At 44.8% G+C, this 17,434-nt stretch overlaps 4 non-coding genes across 4 annotated transcripts; all 4 read right to left on the bottom strand.

The window, feature by feature from the left end:
• Nucleotides 1–2,029: 2,029 nt before the first annotated feature.
• Nucleotides 2,030–2,101, bottom strand: Trnat-agu (transfer RNA threonine (anticodon AGU)). The gene has a single exon. It is a non-coding gene; the product is annotated as a tRNA-Thr (tRNA).
• Nucleotides 2,102–5,055: 2,954 nt separating this feature from the next.
• Nucleotides 5,056–5,127, bottom strand: Trnat-agu (transfer RNA threonine (anticodon AGU)). Its single transcript has one exon. It is a non-coding gene; the product is annotated as a tRNA-Thr (tRNA).
• A 10,003-nt stretch (nucleotides 5,128–15,130) lies between these two features.
• On the bottom strand, nucleotides 15,131–15,202 carry Trnat-agu (transfer RNA threonine (anticodon AGU)). Its single transcript has one exon. It is a non-coding gene; the product is annotated as a tRNA-Thr (tRNA).
• Nucleotides 15,203–16,655: 1,453 nt separating this feature from the next.
• Nucleotides 16,656–16,727, bottom strand: Trnat-agu (transfer RNA threonine (anticodon AGU)). The gene has a single exon. It is a non-coding gene; the product is annotated as a tRNA-Thr (tRNA).
• Between the last annotated feature and the right edge of the window lie 707 nt (nucleotides 16,728–17,434).

Genomic DNA, 17,434 nt, shown 5'->3' with positions numbered 1-17,434 from the left:
GGCCACACGGTCACTGACAAACAGGTGGAACTTATATACCACTCTTCTCAAAACGCTCACATCACTAAGGAGTTGTGTTTTCGTTCTACACAGACGCTGCCCCTTGCTCTTTCCCACCAATTTGATACATTCAACCTGCTACGAGACCTACCAAATATAGACTGGGAAACTAAACCACACACTTTGTGCATTCGGAAATGTAAGGCAGGGCGTCCCTCGCCGCATTTGCTACGATGGCCATTTGCTACTTCTGCAGAAGTGGCGGCGACGACGACGACATCGACGACGACCTCGGAAGGCTCTGAGATATGTGAGAAATACATCTATAAAATGTATTTCAGACTGTCCTGTCCCACCTTATGCTGTACCGCTTTGGCAAATGCTTTATCTGCGCCATTCGCCTTAATCACATCTGAGAGTAATTCTTAATAAAACGCCTCTCGCTAATTGTTCGTCATCCCAGATACTGTTTGCTATAAGGCCACGAGGCGCAACTGATATCCAAAATTCGTCAGCCTCCTGTGAGGATCGAACTCAAGACCCTTGGTTTACTAGACCAGTGCCCTGCCACTGAGCTAAAGAGTTGCGGCCTAGCGGTACTTTTGCGTACTTCATCCTTACGGTCGTCTGGATCATCAGACTTCAGCTGACAACACTTCATATCACCTTCTAATATTTGCAGCTATGGCGACCCATTACTGCTTGGCTACACATCTGACACGTAAAGGAAGGGCTCTCCAAATAACATCAGTTGCATTTCAGAACATGTCTTTCACACATGTCTACAAAATCACCTTCACCTTCAAATACAGTTTCCTTGCGACTGACGGAGACGAAGGCAAAGTTTAAAGTTGCTATTTCCATTACATCACGTTAATCAGAAAAACGGCAAGTTACATCTGCAGAGGAACAAAATTCCGTTCCTCCCCACGTGGGGCTCGAACCCACGACCCTGGGATTAAGAGCCTGATGCCCTAACGACTGAGCTGGCCGCGCTGCCTCAGTGAGTATATGCCGGTTAGCACGTCACACAGTACTTGTTTGGGTTGATTGGTCCCATACAGAACCTCTCCATGTTGCCTAATGTTTTCCTAACGTCACACTCGTCACGTAGTTCACTTTTATTTCATAATCATTTCTGAGAGGTAACAGAATTGCATGACAACCTGCAGAGCTAGTTTCGTCAAAATTAACACACATACTTGATGTGACTCATAAGCCGAACGAGTTACTTTCAGACGTTATTTTAGATGTGCAAGTGCCAGTCAAAAACACGCGGCGACGGCAATATGCAAACCAATTCGCTAGTTAACACCGGTCTTGTTGTGCGTGTTTCAAGCTCAAGAGCATCTCCAAGCAGAAAATGGTCAACAGCAACATTCACACGGTTTCGTACTGCTCAAGTGCTACACTAAAACGGTATGTTTCTTTTTCAGATCTGGAAAAACACGACCGTGAGAGGAATCAAACACGCAATCTTCGGATACCAAGTCCGAAGCCTTATCCATTAGGCCACACGGTCACTGACAAACAAGTGGAACTTATATACGACTCATCTCAAAACGCTCACACCACTGAGGAGTTGTGTTTTCGTTCTACACAGACGCTGCCCCTTGCTCTTTCCCACCCATTTGATACATTCAACCTGCTACGAGACCTACCAAATATAGACTGGGAAACTAAACCACACACTTTGTGCATTCGGAAATGTAAGGCAGGGCGTCCCTCGCCGCATTTGCTACGATGTCCATTTGCTACTTCTGCAGAAGTGGCGGCGGCGGAGACGACGACGACATCGACGACGACCGCGGAAGGCTCTAAGATATGTGAGAAATACAACTATAAAATATATTTCAGACAGCCGAGTCCCACCTTATGCTGTACCGCTTTGGCAAATGCTTTATGTGCGCCATTCGCCTTAATCACATCTGAGAGTAATTCTTAATAAAACGCCTCTCGCTAATTGTTCGTCATCCCATATACTGTTTGCTATAAGGCCACGACGCGTAACTGATATCCAAAATTCGTCTGCCTCCTGTGAGGATCGAACTCACGACCCCTGGTTTACTAGACCAGTGCTCTGCCACTGAGCTAAAGGGGCGCGGCCTAGCGGTACTTTTGCGTACTTCATCCTTACGGTCGTCTGGATCATCAGACTTCAGCTGACAACACTTCATATTACCGTCTAATATTTGCAGCTATGGCGACCTATTACTGCTTGGCTACACATCTGACACGTAAACGAAGTGCTCTCCAAATAACACCACTTGCATTTCAGAACATGTCTTTCACACATGTCTACAAAATCACCTTCACCTTCAAATACAGTTTCGTAGCGACTGACGGAGACGTAGGCAACGTTTAAAGTTGCTATTTCCATTACATCACGTTAATCAGAAAAACGGTAAGTTACCTCTGCAGAGGAACAAAATTCCGTTCCACCCCGAAAGGGGCTCGAACCCACGACCCTGGGATTAAGAGCCTTATGCTCTACCGACTAAGCTGGCCGCGCTGCCTCGGTGAGTATATGCCGGTTAGCACGTCACACAGTACTCGTTTGGGTTGATTGGTCCCATACAGAACCTCTCCATGTTGCCTAATGTTTTCCTAACGTCACACTCGTCACGTAGTTCACTTTTATTTCATAATCATTTCTGAGAGGTAACAGAATTGCATGACAACCTGCAGAGCTAGTTTCGTCAAAATTAACACACATACTTGATGTGACTCATAAGCCGAACGAGTTACTTTCAGACGTTATTTTAGATGTGCAAGTGCCAGTCAAAAACACGCGGCGACAGCAATATGCAAACCAATTCGCTAGTTAACACCGGTCTTGTTGTGCGTGTTTCAAGCTCAAGAGCATCTCCAAGCAGAAAATGGTCAACAGCAACATTCACACGGTTTCGTACTGCTCAAGTGCTACACTAAAACGGTATGTTTCTTTTTCAGATCTGGAAAAACACGACCGTGAGAGGAATCAAACACGCAATCTTCAGATACCAAGTCCGAAGCCTTATCCATTAGGCCACACGGTCACTGACAAACAAGTGGAACTTATATACGACTCTTCTCAAAACGCTCACATCACTGAGGAGTTGTATTTTCGTTCTACACAGACGCTGCCCCTTGCTCTTTCCCACCCATTTGATACATTCAACCTGCTACGAGACCTACCAAATATAGACTGGGAAACTAAACCACACACTTTGTGCATTCGGAAATGTAAGGCAGGGCGTCCCTCGCCGCATTTGCTACGATGGCCATTTGTTACTTCTGCAGAAGTGGCGGCGGCGACGACAACGACGACGACGACCGCGGAAGGCTCTGAGATATGTGAGAAATACATCTATAAAAAATATATCAGACTGTCCTGTCCCACCTTATGCTGTACCTCTTTGGCAAATGCTTTATCTGCGCCATTCGCCTTAATCACATCTGAGAGTAATTCTTAATAAAACGCCTCTCGCTAATTGATCGTCATCCCAGATACTGTTTGCTATAAGGCCACGACGCGCAACTGATATCCAAAATTCGGCAGCCTCCTGTGAGGATCGAACTCAAGACCCTTGGTTTACTAGAACAGTGCCCTGCCACTGAGCTAAAGAGTTGCGGCCTAGCGGTACTTTTGCGTACTTCATCCTTACGGTCGTCTGGATCATCAGACTTCAGCTGACAACACTTCATATCACCTTCTAATATTTGCAGCTATGGCGACCCATTACTGCTTGGCTACACATCTGACACGTAAAGGAAGGGCTCTCCAAATAACATCAGTTGCATTTCAGAACATGTCTTTCACACATGTCTACAAAATCACCTTCACCTTCAACTACAGTTTCCTTGCGACTGACGGAGACGTAGGCAAAGTTTAAAGTTGCTATTTCCATTACATCACGTTAATCAGAAAAACGGTAAGTTACATCTGCAGAGGAACAAAATTCCGTTCCTCCCCGAAAGGGGCTCGAACCCACGACCCTGGGATTAAGAGCCTTATGCTCTACCGACTAAGCTGGCCGCGCTGCCTCGGTGAGTATATGCCGGTTAGCACGTCACACAGTACTCGTTTGGGTTCATTGGTCCCATACAGAACCTCTCCATGTTGCCTAATGTTTTCCTAACGTCACAATCGTCACGTAGTTCAGTTTTATTTCTTAATCATTTCTGAGAGGTAACAGAATTGCATGACAACCTGGAGAGCTAGTTTCGTCAAAATTAACACACATACTTGATGTGACTCATAAGCCGAACGAGTTACTTTCAGACGTTATTTTAGATGTGCAAGTGCCAGTCAAAAACACGCGGCGACAGCAATATGCAAACCAATTTGCTAGTTAACACCGGTCTTGTTGTGCGTGTTTCAAGCTCAAGAGCATCTCCAAGCAGAAAATGGTCAACAGCAACATTCACACGGTTTCGTACTGCTCAAGTGCTACACTAAAACGGTATGTTTCCTTTTCAGATCTGGAAAAACACGACCGTGAGAGGAATCAAACACGCAATCTTCGGATACCAAGTCCGAAGCCTTATCCATTAGGCCACACGGTCACTGACAAACAAGTGGAACTTATATTCGACTCATCTCAAAACGCTCACACCACTGAGGAGTTGTGTTTTCGTTCTACACAGACGCTGCCCCTTGCTCTTTCCCACCCATTTGATACATTCAACGTGCTACGAGACCTACCGAATATAGACTGGGAAACTAAACCACACACTTTGTGCATTCGGAAATGTAAGGCAGGGCGTCCCTCGCCGCATTTGCTACGATGTCCGTTTGCTACTTCTGCAGAAGTGGCGGCGGCGGCTACGACGACGACATCGACGACGACCGCGGAAGGCCCTGAGGTATGTGAGAAATACATCTATAAAATATATTTCAGACTGTCCTGTCCCACCTTATGCTGTAATGCTTTGGCAAATGCTTTATCTGCGCCATTCGCCTTAATCACATCTGAGAGTAATTCTTAATAAAACGCCTCTCGCTAATTGTTCGTCATCCCAGATACTGTTTGCTATAAGGCCACGACGCGCAACTGATATCCAAAATTCGTCTGCCTCCTGTGAGGATCGAACTCACGACCCCTGGTTTACTAGACCAGTGCTCTGCCACTGAGCTAAAGAGGCGCGGCCTAGCGGTACTTTTGCGTACTTCATCCTTACGGTCGTCTGGATCATCAGACTTCAGCTGACAACACTTCATATTACTGTCTAATATTTGCAGCTATGGCGACCTATTACTGCTTGGCTACACATCTGACACGTAAACGAAGTGCTCTCCAAATAACACCACTTGCATTTCAGAACATGTCTTTCACACATGTCTACAAAATCACCTTCACCTTCAAATACAGTTTCCTTGCGACTGACGGAGACGTAGGCAAAGTTTAAAGTTGCTATTTCCATTACATCACGTTAATCAGAAAAACGGCAAGTTACATCTGCAGAGGAACAAAATTCCGTTCCTCCCCCCGTGGGGGTCTCACCCACGACCCTGGGATTAAGAGCCTAATGCTCTACCGGCTGAGCTGGCCGCGCTGCCTCGGTGAGTATATGCCGGTTAGCACGTCACAACGTACTCGTTTGGGTTGATTGGTCCCATACAGAACCTCTCCATGTTGCCTAATGTTTTCCTAACGTCACACTCGTCACGTAGTTCACTTTTATTTCATAGTCATTTCTCAGAGGTAACAGAATTGCATGACAACCTGCAGAGCTGGTTTCGTCAAAATTAACACACATACTTGATGTGACTCATAAGCCGACCGAGTTACTTTCAGACGTTATTTTAGATGTGCAAGTGCCAGTCAAAAACACGCGGCGACGGCAATATGCAAACCAATTCGCTAGTTAACACCGGTCTTGTTGTGTGTGTTTCAAGCTCAAGAGCATCTCCAAGCAGAAAATGGTCAACAGCAACATTCACACGGTTTCGTACTGCTCAAGTGCTACACTAAAACGGTATGTTTCTTTTTCAGATCTGGAAAAACACGACCGTGAGAGGAATCAAACACGCAATCTTCGGATACGAAGTCCGAAGCCTTATCCATTAGGCCACACGGTCACTGACAAACAAGTGGAACTTATATACGAGTCATCTCAAAACGCTCACATCACTGAGGAGTTGTGTTTTCGTTCTACACATACGCTGCCCCTTGCTCTTTCCCACCCATTTGATACATTCAACCTGCTACGAGACCTACCAAATATAGACTGGGAAACTAAACCACACACTTTGTGCATTCGGAAATGTAAGGCAGGGCGTCCCTCGCCGCATTTGCTACGATGGCCATTTGCTACTTCTGCAGAAGTGGCGGCGACGACGACGACGACGACGACGACGACGACCGCGGAAGGCTCTGAGATATGTGAGGAATATATCTATAAAATATATTTCAGACTGTCCTGTCCCACCTTATGCTGTACCGCTTTGGCAAATGCTTTATCTGCGCCATTCGCCTTAATCACATCTGAGAGTAATTGTTAATAAAACTCCTCTCGCTAATTGTTCGTCATCCCAGATACTGTTTGCTATAAGGCCACGACGCGCAACTGATATCCAAAATTCGGCAGCCTCCTGTGAGGATCGAACTCAAGACCCTTGGTTTACTAGACCAGTGCCCTGCCACTGAGCTAAAGAGTTGCGGCCTAGCGGTACTTTTGCGTACTTCATCCTTACGGTCGTCTGGATCATCAGACTTCAGCTGACAACACTTCATATTACCGTCTAATATTTGCAGCTATGGCGACCCATTACTGCTTGGCTACACATCTGACACATAAACGAAGTGCTCTCCAAATAACACGACTTGCATTTCAGAACATGTCTTTCACACATGTCTACAAAATCACCTTCACCTTCAAATACAGTTTCCTTGCGACTGACGGAGACGTAGGCAAAGTTTAAAGTTGCTATTTCCATTACATCACGTTAATCAGAAAAACGGCAAGTTACATCTGCAGAGGAACAAAATTCCGTTCCTCCCCATGTGGGGCTCGAACCCACGACCCTGGGATTAAGAGCCTGATGCCCTACCGACTGAGCTGGCCGCGCTGCCTCCGTGAGTATATGCCGGTTAGCACGTCACACAGTACTCGTTTGGGTTGATTAGTCCCATACAGAACCTCTCCATGTTGCCTAATGTTTTCCTAACGTCACACTCGTCACGTAGTTCACTTTTATTTCATAATCATTTCTGAGAGGTAACAGAATTGCATGACAACCTGCAGAGCTATTTTCGTCAAAATTAACACACATACTTGATGTGACTCATAAGCCGAACGAGTTACTTTCAGACGTTATTTTAGATGTGCAAGTGCCAGTCAAAAACTCGCGGCGACGGCAATATGCAAACCAATTCGCTAGTTAACACCGGTCTTGTTGTGCGTGTTTCAAGCTCAAGAGCATCTCCAAGCAGAAAATGGTCAACAGCAACATTCACACGGTTTCGTACTGCTCAAGTGCTACACTAAAACGGTATGTTTCTTTTTCAGATCTGGAAAAACACGACCGAGAGAGGAATCAAACACGCAATCTTCGGATACGAAGTCCGAAGCCTTATCCATTAGGCCACACGGTCACTGACAAACAAGTGGAACTTATATACGACTCATCTCAAAACGCTCACACCACTGAGGAGTTGTGTTTTCGTTCTACACAGACGCTCCCCCTTGCTCTTTCCCACCCATTTGATACATTCAACCTGCTACGAGACCTACCAAATATAGACTGGGAAACTAAACCACACACTTTGTGCATTCGGAAATGTAAGGCAGGGCGTCCCTCGCCGCATTTGCTACGATGTCCGTTTGCTACTTCTGCAGAAGTGGCGGCGGCGGCGGCGACGACGACGACGACGACGACGACGACGAAGACGACGACCGCGGAAGGCTCTGATATATGTGAGAAATACATCTATAAAATATATTTCAGACTGTCCTGTACTACCTTATGCTGTACCGCTTTGGCAAATGCCTTATCTGCGCCATTCGCCTTAATAACATCTGACAGTAATTCTTAATAAAGCGCCTCTCACTAATTGTTCGTCATCCCAGATACTGTTTGCTATAAGGCCACGACCCGCACCTGATATCCAAAATTCGTCTGCCTCCTGTGAGGATCGAACTCATGACCCCTGGTTTACTAGACCAGTGATGTGCCACTTTTTTTTTATTTTTCGCCTGCTCTCTTTATAGTGGTATGGAGCACTGGTTGTACGATATGTGGGGGTGAGATCTCATTGCAAAGCCGTCATTCGAGTTTTGAGTCAACAGACATTCGAGTAAGAAACATGTGATTATACTGCAATATACAGCGAGCATTTATGCGACACTTATTGGGGGGCAGACGTAACATGAATGGATAAAAGAAGAGGCATTTCCTTCATCTTGAACGTAGATTCATACTTCACTTCTTCATTACCCCTAAAATAGTACATTTAGTGTTAGACTGTGCGCTTTAACCAACACCTATTCGTTCGAATAAAATGATCAACATGTTTCCATACATTTTCCTGTGGTCTGCATATTGCTGAATGTTGCTGTACTCCATTTGCATAAAAAGCTTGAATTCCGTTTCGTCGTCACCACCTATTTTATTGACAATGTAATGGACAAACTGTCCCATTAACCAGTGTATTGCATTATTTTTGGTTTTCGGGTAATATTTAGTTTCAGGTCTGAAAAGCACCATAGGAGTAATGGAATTGGGTGACGTTCGTTGCAGTAGTGCAAGACTTTTCCTGAGCCAATGCCAATTGTTGAGATTTCCAGCACACGTAAATCTATGAATCACAGTGTCAACTAGTTTACATTTCTGACATAAGGGGGTTTCAGCTTTCCCAATTTTATAAAGCCGCTCGTTGGTGCTGACAATATTATTGACGGCTTTGTACCATGCCGTTACCACATCTGAATTGAGCCCGTTAAAACTAATATTCTCCCAAATTGCATCCCAGTTGTGACTCATATATTTCGTGGCAATTTTATTTTGTCCTTCATATTGTTGTCTTTGTCTCATGATATCTCTGGCTGTAATGTGCAGTGAAGTTCTGAGTTTCTCGTTAACATAGCTCAATTCTGTGTACAAGATCCTAACGTATCGCAGTCGGGGGTTAATTTTTTGTACGTCTGCCGGTGGTTGAAGGCTTTCTGGTTGGACACATTTAAACAATTGTGTAGTAATACTACCGGGGTTGGCGTGAAATATGTTTAAAGACCTTTTTATGAAAAGCGCAGAAGCTTTACTGCGTATGTCCACCAGTCCGAGGCCTCCATTTCTAGGATGTAAAGTCGCAGTTCTTAGGTTAACTCTGAAGATTTCCCCCTTCCATAAGAAATTTGCAACCTTCGACATTATTTTCTGAGCTATCAACTTCGGCAAGGGAAAAACTTGTGCCATATAGAATGCCTTTGAGAGAATGCATAAGTTAATGAACCAGACCCTCTGAACCTGGTTCATAAGTCGTTGTGAGTTCTCAATAAGTCCCCCTTGAATCTTTGTTAAAACCTCTTTCCAATTGAGGGCTGTCATCGTCATTGGACATGCCGTCAGGATTGTCCCCAGGGTTTTATGTGTGGTAACTGACTTCGCCCAATCGATTTGTATCCGTTCAAGACCCCGCATTCCCAGGATTGTACTTTTATTTTCGTTTGTTGTCGCACCCGATGCGTGGCAGTAATTTTGAAGAATGGCCCCTAGTCGAATTACATCATCTTGCCCTCTTACGACGACACCAACATCGTCAGCATAGGCTCTCACTACAGTTTTCCTGCCAGTTATAGTTATGCCCTTTAACCTTTCATGAACATTTCTTAAAAAGGGCTCTAACGACACAACAAACAAAAACATAGATAATGGACTTCCCTGTGGGATGCCGCGGTTTATTTGAATTTGCCGCGTCAGCTGACAGTTGACAGCTAATTTAGCGTTCAGACCAGTAGCAACGTTTTTTATAACATTAACTGTTTTGTGGACGAGTCCCATTTTTGTCAGTACCTCAAATAGGAAGCGGTGGTTCACCGAGTCGAAAGCCTTAGTAAAATCTATAAAAAGTAAAGCACATTTGATATTGGAAACCGATGCTAAGGCGATGATGTCTCTATATTCAGAAATCGTATTAAAAATACTTCTATTTGCTGCACATGACTGATGTTGACTAATTAATTTGTCGGTCAGAGGGGAAAGTCTCTTTTTTAAAATCCTGCATACTATTTTGTAGTCAGAGTTTAAAAGTGAAATAGGGCGGTAATTGTTTAAACTTTTCGTCCCTTTGTTTTTCGGTAGAAGTACAATTTTGCTGTCTTTAAAATCTGCAGGTATCGTCTGCTCGTTAAAAATCTCATTGACAATGCATGTAAACGTGTCACCAATTAAAAACCAGAACTTTCTGTAAAATTCTACAGAGAGTCCGTCGGGTCCAGCAGATTTATTCACCGGGGACTTGGTTATTGTCTCACGAACCTCTTCGTTACTGACTTCAGAAAGGATTTCGTCGTTTTCAGAACTTGTCAATTGTGGGGATAAAACACTGAGAAACTCTTGCAGAGACCCCTCGTGAGGTGGGCTGGAGGAATATAACGCATAGTAGTACTGGTATACTGCATTTAGAATCTCCTTCTGAGACGTCAGTGTTGTCCCATTGGGGGTTTTAAGTTCACTAATAACAGTGCGTCGCCTATTCTTTGCATGCCGAAGCAGATGTTATAAGGATGTTGTTTCATCATCTACCACCGACTTCGCCTTTGACTTCAGTTTTAAACCTTCCATCTGTTGTCTTTTAATGGCGAGTAATTTCGCTTTTGTGTGTCTGATGTCATGTAATCTAATGGTTGACACGTTTGTCTGTTCATAGAGGTCTCGCAACAAACTGTAATAAAATTCCATACTGTTTTATAACTCCCACGCTCTTTCTCTGCTGTATCTGATACACACTTTTCTCAGTCTCGGCTTTGCAACCTTAAGCCACCAGTCTAATACTGTGGGGTGCCTCTCGATCGATCGCAGACATAAGGTCCACGCATCCGATACCGTGTCTGCCAAATCTTGCTCTTTTAAGAGATAGACATTTAGCTGCCACTGGTTCCTAAAAATCTGAATCGGCTGTGGAACTAAATTAATGCACGCCTTCATACTGCAGTGGTCACTAAAATATACAGGTACGATTTCTGAATTTGGTAGACATCTTTCCAAGTTTTGGGAAACATAGATTCTGTCTATTCTACTGCGCGAAGTCTGTGTTATATACGTATATTCAACCTTCGTTGGATATTTTAGTTCCCATGCGTCCTTTAGTTTTAGGTCGGTTACTAGGCGTTTAAGTTCTAAAGAACCGTTAAAATGTGGTTGTTGATCTTTACGATTTAACACACAGTTAAAATCACCGCCCATTATAAAACTGTTTGGGTTTCGACGTAATAAATATATAAGTTCCTCTTTATAAAATGCTGCCCTGTCCTGTCTATTACTATTTCCTGAGGGCGCGTATAAGTTAATCAATGTGGTACCTAAAACGTTAATACTAATTGCCCTTCCGTATTCCAACCGCTCCACTTGAGATACGGGAATCCCTTCCCTGAGCAGAACCACTGTTCCTGTATGTGTGTCACAAGATACGTTAACAATTGCGGTGTATCCTGGTATTACAAATTCCGTCGTTACAACCTCCTGTAGCAAAGCGATATCGGTTCCAGAGTCATACAAAAATTCCTTGAGAGCAGTTAGCTTTAATGAGGTTCGAATTTTATTTATATTGATCGTTGTGATAGAGTATGCTTGCATCCCAAACTTGCTATTGGCCACGGACAAAGTTGGTCAAAAAAAACTGTTGTACCTTTGGTATGCTGAAATCCGGTTTAGAACTACAGTCATTCAGAACTTGGTAGCAGTCCTAGTAACACGGTCGCTAAACGTTAGTTTGTCTGCCATTGTCATCCCGCACCTTAGTACTGAGGGGCTGTTCGACATTGAGTGTGTCAGGACGCTCATCTGGAGCACATTCTCTGACAATTTCATATCGTATATTTTTCTGTGATTTTACGTCCGACTTGTCCGCTTTTTGTTTGGCTTGGGTGCGAGAAACAGTAAGATTCGGTTGTGGTTTTAGCGTACGGCGGTGGACGCCCTGAAAACTCTGACCTGATTTTGTTGTGGCAACACTCGACGCGGCCGCTTCAGCAGCAGTGTCTAGAGAGACCTGGTTTGTAAACACTGCCTGCTGTTTAAATGCTACCTTCGGTTGTTGTGACGCTTGCGACGGTGTTTGCTTATTTTCCGGTTCAGGAGTAAACACTTTCACTTGTTTACACTCTGGTGCCGGTTGCTGTGCTGCTGCGGTGTCGCGGTGTTGTTGTTCTACCGCTTCCGCGAACTTCCCGTCGGTAAACAGCTGATTATCGCTGTTTACAGCTGGGCAAGTTGTCACTGCTTGGAGGACTTCTACTTTCTCGCTGTCGGCAGCTGCCGTTGCATTTTCTGGCAGTGAGCGAGATGTATCAGAAACTGCAATTAAATCTACTTGCATTCCGTCTTGGGGCACATGCAGATTTTCACCGCCAGCTTTCTGTTTACGTACAGCAGGAGATTGTCGGGAGGTGTCATCATCAGAATGATCATCTGTATGTTCAAGTGGTCGTTTCTTGGTTAGTACGTCTAACTCACGGGCAGAGGAATCACAATTGAAGCGTGTTACCAGGGGTGGAAAATCACTGCCATCAACAGCAATAGTTCCAGTACTAGGTACAGGATCCGAACCCTCACCCTGTTTGGCTGTGTTATCGGTTGCCAAAACTTCGCTCAAGGTCATCTTGCGGCGTTGGACTAAATTTGTTTTTAGTACAAAGACACGACGGGGACAGTCATGCCTTAAATGACCCGATTCATTGCATATATGGCACGTAGGAGTTTGACCAGTATAAATCACGTGTGCTTTATGCCCGTCAACAGTTATATGAGATGGGATATTCGTCTTTACTTCCATCTCTACAGAACGAATACCATTGAAGCTCTGAATTTTAAATTGCTTCGACCAACGTTTGTTAACTATATCCTTTACCTCACCATATTGAGACAGGGCAAACTTGATTTTCTCATTATCTATCTCGATAGGTAAATTTAACACCCGCACAGATCTATAAAGAGCATCAGCTCTCCTGATAGCCACTTTACTTGTAGTGCCGTCTCTATGCAAAAATTCGACATGACACCCGAATTTTCCAATAATTTTATAGACCGAAACAGGATCCAAAAACTTTACGAATACACAGTAGTTGTCAGTATCTAGCTGAGTGGTATGCACCATATCAGAATTTATGCCAAGTACCTGATCAAACCAATCATGAATTTCCAGAGCAGTCGGCTGAACACGTCGTGTTTCCTTAGCGAAGGCAAAAACCAGCGCATTCTTCCTCACAGTTGTAGCCATGGTATGAAGTAATCAAGGGGAGATTCCGGTAATTACGAAAACTCCACAAACGACAAATAATCGTCGGTAGAAAACACAAAAACAGAACACAGAAGGCAGAAAAAAAACACGAGTTACACACGAAGAAAATCACAAAACTCAAAAACACCGAAACGCAAAGGTAAACACTGGCGAAACACTGACTACACGCAGCAACGGTGACACGTCCGTACGCGTCGGCAGCTAGAGCCAGAATGATCCACTGAGCTAAAGAGGCGCGGCCTAGCGGTACTTTTGCGTACTTCATCCTTACGGTCGTCTGGATCATCAGACTTCAGCTGACAACACTTCATATTACCGTCTAATATTTGCAGCTATGGCGCCCCAATACTGCTTGGCTACACATCTGACACGTAAAGGAAGTGCTCTCCAAATAACACCACTTGCATTTCAGAACATGTCTTTCACACATGTCTACAAAATCACCTTCACCTTCAAATACAGTTTCGTAGCGACTGACGGAGACGTAGGCAAAGTTTAAAGTTGCTATTTCCATTACATCACGTTCATCAGAAAAACGGTAAGTTACATCTGCAGAGGAACAAAATTCCGTTCCTCCCCACGTGGGGCTCGAACCCACGACCCTGGGATTAAGAGCCTTATGCTCTACCGACTGAGCTGAGCGCGCTGCCTCGGAGAATATATGCCGGTTAGCACGTCACACAGTACTCGTTTGGGTTGATTGGTCCCATACAGAACCTCTCCATGTTGCCTAATGTTTTCCTAACGTCACACTCGTCACGTAGTTCACTTTTATTTCATAATCATTTCTGAGAGGTAACAGAATTGCATGACAACCTGCAGAGCTAGTTTCGTCAAAATTAACACACATACTTGATGTGACTCATAAGCCGAACGAGATACTTTCAGACGTTATTTTAGATGTGCAAGTGCCAGTCAAAAACACGCGGCGACGGCAATATGCAAACCAATTCGCTAGTTAACACCGGTCTTGTTGTGCGTGTTTCAAGCTCAAGAGCATCTCCAAGCAGAAAATGGTCAACAGCAACATTCACACGGTTTCGTACTGCTCAAGTGCTACACTAAAACGGTATGTTTCTTTTTCAGATCTGGAAAAACACGACCGTGAGAGGAATCAAACACGCAATCTTCGGATACGAAGTCCGACGCCTTATCCATTAGGCCACACGGTCACTGACAAACAAGTGGAACTTATATATGACTCATCTCAAAACGCTCACACCACTGAGGAGTTGTGTTTTCGTTCTACACAGACGCTGCCCCTTGCTCTTTCCCACCCATTTGATACATTCAACCTGCTACGACACCTACCAAATATAGACTGGGAAACTAAACCACACACTTTGTGCATTCGGAAATGTAAGGCAGGGCGTCCCTCGCCGCATTTGCTACGATGTCCATTTGCTACTTCTGCAGAAGTGGCGGCGGCGGCGGCGACGAGGACGACGACGACGACGATGACGACCGCGGAAGGCTCTGAGATATGTGAGAAATACATCTATAAAATATATTTCAGACTGTCCCGTCCCACCATATGCTGTACCGCTTTGGCAAATGCCTTACCTGCGCCATTCGCCTTAATCACATCTGAGAGTAATTGTTAATAAAACGCCTCTCGCTAACTGTTCGTCATCCCAGATACTGTTTGCTATAAGGCCACGACGCGCAACTGATATCCAAAATTCGTCTGCCTCCTGTGAGGATCGAACTCACGACCCCTGGTTTACTAGACCAGTGCTCTGCCACTGAGCTAAAGAGGCGCGGCCTAGCGGTACTTTTGCGTACTTCATCCTTACGGTCGTCTGGATCATCAGACTTCAGCTGACAACACTTCATATTACCGTCTAATATTTGCAGCTATGGCGACCCATTACTGCTTGGCTACACATCTGACACGTAAAGGAAGTGCTCTCCAAATAACACCACTTGCATTTCAGAACATGTCTTTCACACATGTCTACAAAATCACCTTCACCTTCAAATACAGTTTCGTAGCGACTGACGGAGACGTAGGCAAAGTTTAAAGTTGCTATTTCCATTACATCACGTTAATCAGAAAAACGGTAAGTTACATCTGCAGAGGAACAAAATTCCGTTCCTCCCCACGTGGGGCTCGAACCCACGACCCTGGGATTAAGAGCCTTATGCTCTACCGACTGAGCTGAGCGCGCTGCCTCGGTGAATATATGCCGGTTAGCACGTCACACAGTACTCGTTTGGGTTGATTGGTCCCATACAGAACCTCTCCATGTTGCCTAATGTTTTCCTAACGTCACACTCGTCACGTAGTTCACTTTTATTTCATAATCATTTCTGAGAGGTAACAGAATTGCATGACAACCTGCAGAGCTAGTTTCGTCAAAATTAACACACATACTTGATGTGACTCATAAGCCGAACGAGTTACTTTCCGACGTTATTTTAGATGTGCAAGTGCCAGTCAAAAACACGCGGCGACGGCAATATGCAAACCAATTCGCTAGTTAACACCGGTCTTGTTGTGTGTGTTTCAAGCTCAAGAGCATCTCCAAGCAGAAAATGGTCAACAGCAACATTCACACGGTTTCGTACTGCTCAAGTGCTACACTAAAACGGTATGTTTCTTTTTCAGATCTGGAAAAACAAGACCGAGAGAGGAATCAAACACGCAATCTTCGGATACGAAGTCCGACGCCTTATCCATTAGGCCACACGGTCACTGACAAGCAAGTGGAACTTATATACGTCTCATCTCAAAACGCTCACACCACTGAGGAGTTGTGTTTTCGTTCTACACAGACGCTGCCCCTTGCTCTTTCCCACCCATTTGATACATTCAACCTGCTACGAGACCTACCAAATATAGACTGGGAAACTAAACCACACACTTTGTGCATTCGGAAATGTAAGGCAGGGCGTCCCTCGCCGCATTTGCTACGATGTCCATTTGCTACTTCTGCAGAAGTGGCGGCGGCGGCGGCGACGAGGACGACGACGACGACGATGACGACCGCGGAAGGCTCTGAGATTAGTGAGAAATACATCTATAAAATATATTTCAGACTGTCCCGTCCCACCATTTGCTGTACCGCTTTGGCAAATGCCTTATCTGCGCCATTCGCCTTAATCACATCTGAGAGTAATTCTTAATAAAACGCCTCTCGCTAATTGTTCGTCATCCCAGATACTGTTTGCAATAAGGCCACGACGCGCAACTGATATCCAAAATTCGTCTGCCTCCTGTGAGGATCGAACTCACGACCCCTGGTTTACTAGACCAGTGCTCTGCCACTGAGCTAAAGAGGCGCGGCCTAGCGGTACTTTTGCGTACTTCATCCTTACGGTCGTCTGGATCATCAGACTTCAGCTGACAACACTTCATATTACCGTCTAATATTTGCAGCTATGGCGACCCATTACTGCTTGGCTACACATCTGACACGTAAAGGAAGTGCTCTCCAAATAACACCACTTGCATTTCAGAACATGTCTTTCACACATGTCTACAAAATCACCTTCACCTTCAAATACAGTTTCCTTGCGACTGACGGAGAAGTAGGCAAAGTTTAAAGTTGCTATTTCCATTACATCACGTTAATCAGAAAAACGGTAAGTTACATCTGCAGAGGAACAAAACACCGTTCATCCCCACGTGGGGCTCGAACCCACGACCCTGGGATTAAGAGCGTTATGATCTACCGACTGAGCTGGCCGCGCTGCCTCGGCGAGTATATGCCGGTTAGCACGTCACACAGTACTCGTTTGGGTTGATTGGTCCCATACAGAACCTCTCCATGTTGCCTAATGTTTTCCTAACGTCACACTCGTCACGTAGTTCACTTTTATTTCATAATCATTTCTGAGAGGTAACAGAATTGCATGACAACCTGCAGAGCCTGTTTCGTCAAAATTAACACACATACTTGATGTGACTCATAAGCCGAACGAGATACTTTCAGACGTTATTTTAGATGTGCAAGTGCCAGTCAAAAACACGCGGCGACGGCAATATG

This window comes from Schistocerca gregaria, chromosome 4 (genome assembly GCF_023897955.1).
Source record: "Schistocerca gregaria isolate iqSchGreg1 chromosome 4, iqSchGreg1.2, whole genome shotgun sequence".
NCBI lineage: Eukaryota > Metazoa > Arthropoda > Insecta > Orthoptera > Acrididae > Schistocerca > Schistocerca gregaria.
This window is presented reverse-complemented; position numbering and strand designations above follow the sequence as displayed.